Source organism: Corylus avellana, chromosome ca7, assembly GCF_901000735.1.
Source record: "Corylus avellana chromosome ca7, CavTom2PMs-1.0".
Lineage (NCBI taxonomy): Eukaryota > Viridiplantae > Streptophyta > Magnoliopsida > Fagales > Betulaceae > Corylus > Corylus avellana.
Genome location: NC_081547.1, coordinates 22,201,519 through 22,208,287, shown reverse-complemented (window position 1 = coordinate 22,208,287; position 6,769 = coordinate 22,201,519).

Here is a 6,769-nt window from a genome sequence, read left to right as displayed (position 1 = left end):
GGGGTGGCCTCCATACCACCTGGGGGTGGCCGCAAGCCACCCGAGGGGTGGGCAAACCACCCCATAGGGGTTGGGGGGGTGGCTAGGGGTGGCACCGCCACCCCTGGCCACCCTTCACTTTTTTTCTTTTTTTTTTTAAGATCTAATTTTTTAAATTAAATTAATAAAAAATTAATATTTTAATCAGATAAAACGGGGAGTTTTGAGTGGACTAACGGCTGTTAAATTTTTTTGACGATAGGAAGTTTATTATAGTTTCGATTGACCCAAGGAGTTAATTTCTGGAAAAAAAAAAAAAAAAAAAACTACTAGAGAGCTTTTAATAAAAGCGGGTTAACCTAAGGAGTTTATATATGAATTCCCTATTGTTATTTGGTGTGATAGGCTGAGGTGTCCCTTCCTTATTGGATGGCACAAAGGACTTGGTTTATAAATTTTTTTATTTATTTTTTATTTTTTCCTGAGCAAATAAGAGAAAGATACAAGGATTAAAACACTAAAAAAAAAAAAAAAAAGGATGGGTTCTCCCACAACAGACCCAAAAGAAAATTACAGTGCAATATATACATTAGGCAATGGGTCATAAAATGTCCCAGGCAGCTCAAAGGGGACCGCATAAAGTGTTTTAAACACCAAAACAGAAAAAATGGGTAGCTTTAACACTGCTCAAAATCCTACAAGGTAACGACAACCTCTGGCAGGAGGCTGTAGAAGGGTATGCACTATAAGATCAATAGGATCCGAACTTAAAGAATCACTCCAAATTTCAGTACAATAACCCAAGTAATAAATATAATAACAGCAAAAAAAACCCAAAAATCAGCAGCTGCAGTAGAAGGTGAGACGGAGGAAGGATGCGTGTGGAAGCTAGCGGATGGTGCACCGGCCGGTGGCTACGGGAAGCTGGAGCGACGGTGTAGGTGGTGCAATGGCACGTTGATAGCTGAATCCATTGGAGGAGAGTAGATCTAGATCTAAAGAAATCCGATCTAAAAAACTTGATAAATCCGGCTAACAGTTGAGGTTTTGGGCGGGATAAGTCGCACAAGACGACGGATAAAACCTCATAAGAGAATAAGTTGCACAAGACAACGGAAAAACCTTGATAAATCCGGCTAACGGTTGAGGTTTTGGGCGGGATAAGTCGCACAAGGCGACGGATAAAACCTCATAAGAGAAGAAGAAGAACAAGACGACGGATAAAACCTCATAAGAGAATAAGAAGAAGAAGAATTTTAAAAATAAAAAAATAAAAATAAAAAAACAAAAACAAAACAAGGAACAATTGGGGTGGTTCGTAACGAACCACCCCATGGGTGGCAGGGGGCAGCCCAAGTGCTTGGGGTGGCTCTAGAGGGTGGATCGGCCACCCCTGAATCTAATAGGGGTGGCCGGCCACCCCCGAAAACAGCTTAAGGGTGGCTTGGCCACCCCTAGAAACTATTAAATTAAATATATTTAAAATTAAAAAATTGAAAAAAAAAAAATTTTTAAATGGGGTGGTTCGTTACTGTGACGTCCCACATCGCCTGGATATGGAGATGAGGATGTGCTTAAATGTATACTACACACTTAATGACAACAACTCATTTTAAAAGCCATGATGGTCATGACTCATGATCCCATCAGAACTCCGCAATTAAGCGTGCTTTAACTAGAGTAGTACCAAGATGGGTGACGGATCAGAACTCCGCAATTAAGCGTGCTTCTGCTACAACAACTCATTTTAAAAGCCATGATGGTCATGACTCATGATCCCATTAGAACTCTGCAATTAAGCGTGCTTCAACTGGAGTAGTACCAAGATGGGTGACGGATCAGAACTCTGCAATTAAGCGTGCTTCTGCTGGAGTAGTACCAGGATGGGTGACCTCCTGAGAAGTCTGATTTGGGGGAGCCAAAAGCAGACAATATTGTGTGTCATTAAGGTGGGGTGTTACAGAACCACCCCATGGGTGGCAGGGGGCAGAAGAGCTGCCCCCCAGGTGCTTGACCACCCTCAAAAACTGTTAGAGCCACCTCCAAAAACATCTTAGGAGTGGCCGGCCACCCCATTATGAGACAAGGGTGGCCGATCCACCCCTTGGTGGGTGACCAGACCATCCTCAGTTACCTAGGGGTGGTCCGGCCACCATTCAAGGGTGGTTCGGCACCCCTAATAGTGATAGTTTGATGGGATTAAGTGAAACTTTACCCAAAATAATACGACATTATGTACATTATTGAATGTAATAAAATAAAATATTAATTATAAAATAATTTATCTCAATTTCAATTAAAATAGAATAAAATAAATCTATTGTCATTGGATGGGTTGGTAACGTGGTGTTGGGCCTGGTGGCAATAATAATTGTTCCAAAATGGTCCACAACTTTATTGAGGAGGAAGAGCAATATGGTAGGAATGGGTAATATCAATGAATCTTGAATATGAACTAAGGTCCATAACTTTTTGTTTTCTTCTAATTAGGCCCACAACTTTATGTTTATTGTTTACCATGTGAATGACAAATGACAGGTTGCTAATCATGTAATTTAGTGCTACTTCCTACCTTATTTGTTTGCCAGTAAAGTTTGCTAATCATGTAATGTAATGCAGTGAACTTCTCTTCAATATATCAACCATTAGATTTGTTAATTCATGTAGACTCCGCACAAATTCAATAGTGAATTCATCCACATTCACTATAGAGATGGTTAAAAATATAATAATTTCTATCATTTCTCTAAAATATATAATCTAAATAGAAAATATAGTTTAAAGACAAACATTTTATTTTTAGTCTATTTATCATTTATCTCAAACATTAAATTCATAACAAAATAGTACATTTAATTAATTAAACTGTGATAATTAAGAAAACTTTGTGGTATGTGAATTGGATAGAGATCTTTTGCATGTTATTCTATGAGTATCACTCCCCCCTACGGAAACCATATAGAAAGCCATGCATATGGATACTCCAAATGCATGGAATTGAAATATGTCCACCTCTCATGACTATGCTAGCAATGATGTAAATTACAGATGTTTTTGCAGGATGATTTAAATCATTCAAGAAGACCTATTGTAAAGGATATAAAACATACATAGACAATCTTAGACTAGAAGAATACCTTTCACTCCATATGATCTTCCAAGCATGCAAGCCTCCCTGAATAGCCATTCAATCAACTTGGCAAATTCATCTTGTTTTTATAAACAGAAAGCGAAGGAACAAAAATGACTCAGAGCTGCAGAAATATATTTATTAAAAAAAAAAAAATCCAATCTTCTACTACAACATGGCCTTTCAGTCCTTGGACTTTTTGTTCTCCTATGTGGGAAATCACAAAACCTCCAAATCAAACCCCACTAGTTGTCAACCTGCTACAGAGTAATAATCTCTCACACTCTCCACCATTGTCCAATCTGCCAAAAAGGCTCTTCGATCACCTGTCTTTGTTTGTAGTGAATTAATAGATAAAGCATTTTAAATAAACCTGTTAGTGCAAGTTGATTCCGGGGATGACACCAGTCTCACAGAGCATAGCTTGGCTTTGAGTTCCTTCCTGTGTACGTACTTGTTTACAGCGATGTCAAATTGGCCCAATTCATCGGTCAAATCACTCGCATAATACACACAACTCTACTTCTTTCATCCATGCATGTTATTGATACCTTGCAACCTGCAATGAGCCCAATTTACACATGATTTCATGGCGTCAATCAATGGTTTCAACCCTTTATTAATTGACGAGGCCAATTAGATTTGGCTTAGGTGCTGTAAAAAAAATTATAGATTTTTTTTTTTTTTTTCATTAGTCTAGATATAATAACTCTATCATCTTTTCACTTTCTCACAAAAAATTTGAAATTAAATATATTATGCTAAAAACATTACAGAAGATCTTTTGTAATTTTTTTTTAGTAGCTAAGCCAAATTTGAGTCAATCAATGGACTCAATACTTTATTAGACGAACGAGAGGATTGACTGCAATTTGCTGACGAATTGTAGTCAATTCGAACAACCCTCCGTGAGAGACAAGTACGGGGTTCGTCTGCTATGGGCAGATGCAAGACCTGCTAATCTTAGGGGCAAGTGTGAGACTACTACTTATCCTAGGTAGCTTGGGTGTAAGGCCTATCTACCCAGAACAAGTGTGCTCTGGCACCATCTAGGGCCATCCAAATTGAAATTGCAGCCAATGTCCATCATTTTTTTTTTTTTTGGACATATTCACACAAGGGGAGGGATAGGGGGAAGGAGATTCGAATTAGTAATCTCTGCTTCATAATGTGTGGTTTCCAACTAATTGAGCTATCTCCTTGGGGACAATCTCCATCCTTATTAGACACCAAATTAACAAAAATGTGAGGATGTGAGAGAGGTTAGTTATAATTACTTAATCACATACCTTTGATGGGCTTGCCACCATGAACCCATTCGTGCCATCCCTTAGTGCAATCCTGGCACAATACCTTTTGTTAGGTTTTAGGTTCGCCTAATTCAATGATATTTTTTGTATTGTTTATTTGTTTAAAACTTTAGTGAGTTGCACTTAGACTTTGGTGAGTTGCACATAGGTTTTCAGGGGTTTTGGAAGAGTCCCCTGTTTTCTCGTCAAAAGCCCCGTCATAACAGGATGTGTAACGGGACTATATGAAGAGCCTATTCTTTCCCCATTAGAAGTCCCATTAGGACGAGACATGTAATGGGGCTAAGCTTGGAAGTTTCTGGTTCCTCATCAAGAGTTCTGTCAGAACGAGACATGTAACGAGGAGTTTCTGTTTCCTCGTTAGGAATGTCGTTAGGATGAGACATGTGATAGGATTGAGGCTGAAGCTATTGTTTCCTTGTCAGGAGTTGCGTTAGAACAGGGATGTGATGGGATTGAAGCTGAAGCTACTATTTCCTCGTCAGGATGGGACATGTAACGGGACCAATGTTGAGTTTCCTGTTTTCCCGTCAGATGGTACGTCAAGACAGGATATATGACGAAAATGTAACATTTGTTCTTCCCGTCATAACGGAACTGCTTTCTAGTTAGGACGTTGAATTCTCAGATCTATGAATCTGTTCATCCCGTCATAACGAGAAAGTGTCTCGTTAGGACGCGAAGAGCAAATTGCTTACCCTATAAATCGTTTTCCTATCACTGTTCATTTCAGACTTCTGAAAAATATTTCTCTATGCATTGTTCATTGAAGTCTCAAAGTTTCTCTACGAACACTGTTCCTCAAGAGTACTTATTCAAGAAGAGATGTGATAAAGCTTCGGGCTGTCCTTGACTCTTGATTTTGGCGTGTTGCCTTGTTCATTCGTCTACATAAAGATTGCTACTTTGGATGCTTGAAGAAAGAAGTCTACCGAAGGGTCGGTAAGAAAATGCACTTGATGAAGATGGTCAGGATAGAGACAAGTTGGGAGGCTTGTTGTTCTTACAAAGTCTAGAGGTCTTCCAGGGAGTGAGTATTGTCTAGTTTGTAACTATGAATCTTCATTTAGTGATTTTCCTGGTTTGGCTGCCCCGGAGTGGTTTTTACCTTTGATGTGTTCAAAAGGTTTTCTACTTCGTAAACAAATCTTTTGTTGTGATTGTGAAGTTTGTTTATTTCTGTTGTGCATGTTTTAATAAAGGGAAAATTAAACTTTACCCTCCCAAAATTTTGGGCGATTTTCAGTTCAACCTTCAATGTTTCAATTTTTGCAATGCACCCCCTAAACTTCCAAATTTTTGTAATTCGACCATTCCGTCAGTCAAAGCCGTTTTGACTGACGAAACAATGATCACGTGACTCACACGTGATGACTGTTTGGTTTTTTTCCCAACCATGCAGCCCCATGATTTTGTCCTTGAGCTCAGTTGGCATACTGGGTGGTTGCTCTTCAACCGTTTGCTTCACCTCTGCCGGCTTCTTCCCCTGCCTCACGAGTTTCCTACACTTTCCATCTTCTCGAGTACTATGGTTGGAATTCTTGGGCTCAAAATTCAAGGGGTTTTGGGGAGGTATTACCCTCACCCTCTTCTTCTTCTTTTCCTCCTCTTCCTCTGAATCTTCATTTAGTGATTTTTCGGATTTGACTGCCCCAGTGGTTTTTACCTTTGATGTGTTCAAAGGGTTTTTCACTTCGTAAACAAATATTGTGTTGTGATTGTGAAGTTTGTTTATTTCTGTTGTGCATGTTTTAATTTACTATATGGCTTAGTTCCATGTTTTGATTATTTTGCGATTAGAGGTAGAACACGATCCTAGCAATCTTTCACCTTTCCACCTACATGCATGACCCCGGATTCCTTCTGAGCTAAACCTAAATTGGTGCAACCCATTAGAGGTGATGCTGCAATAATTATCACCAACACCACACCTCCCATCTCTCCTCTCTCTCTCCAAAGCAAGTGTTTCTTTGTGAAGAATCTCCAAAATTGGGTAGAGATGATCGAGCAGCATTCCAAAGGGATACATATATGTAGGAGTGGTAGAGGGGTCTTTGTCTAGGAGTGGGAGGGCACTACTTAGGACGTGCAATCCACCAAGTGTGTCTAACATAATACGTACATTTAAAAATCTCTGCTCATACGGCTCCGTTATTAACGGGCTCTCAAGATTTATTATTGTTAATCTAGAAAAAATAATAATAATAATAATTAAATATTCCATATGGACTTCGAAGTTCGGAAGCAAAGTAAATGAGAAGATGTCATTAGAGGAAAAGAGAGATTAAAAGAAAAAAAAAAATTATAATCACGCACTCTATTAAATTTGCACATGCTCTAAGAATACATA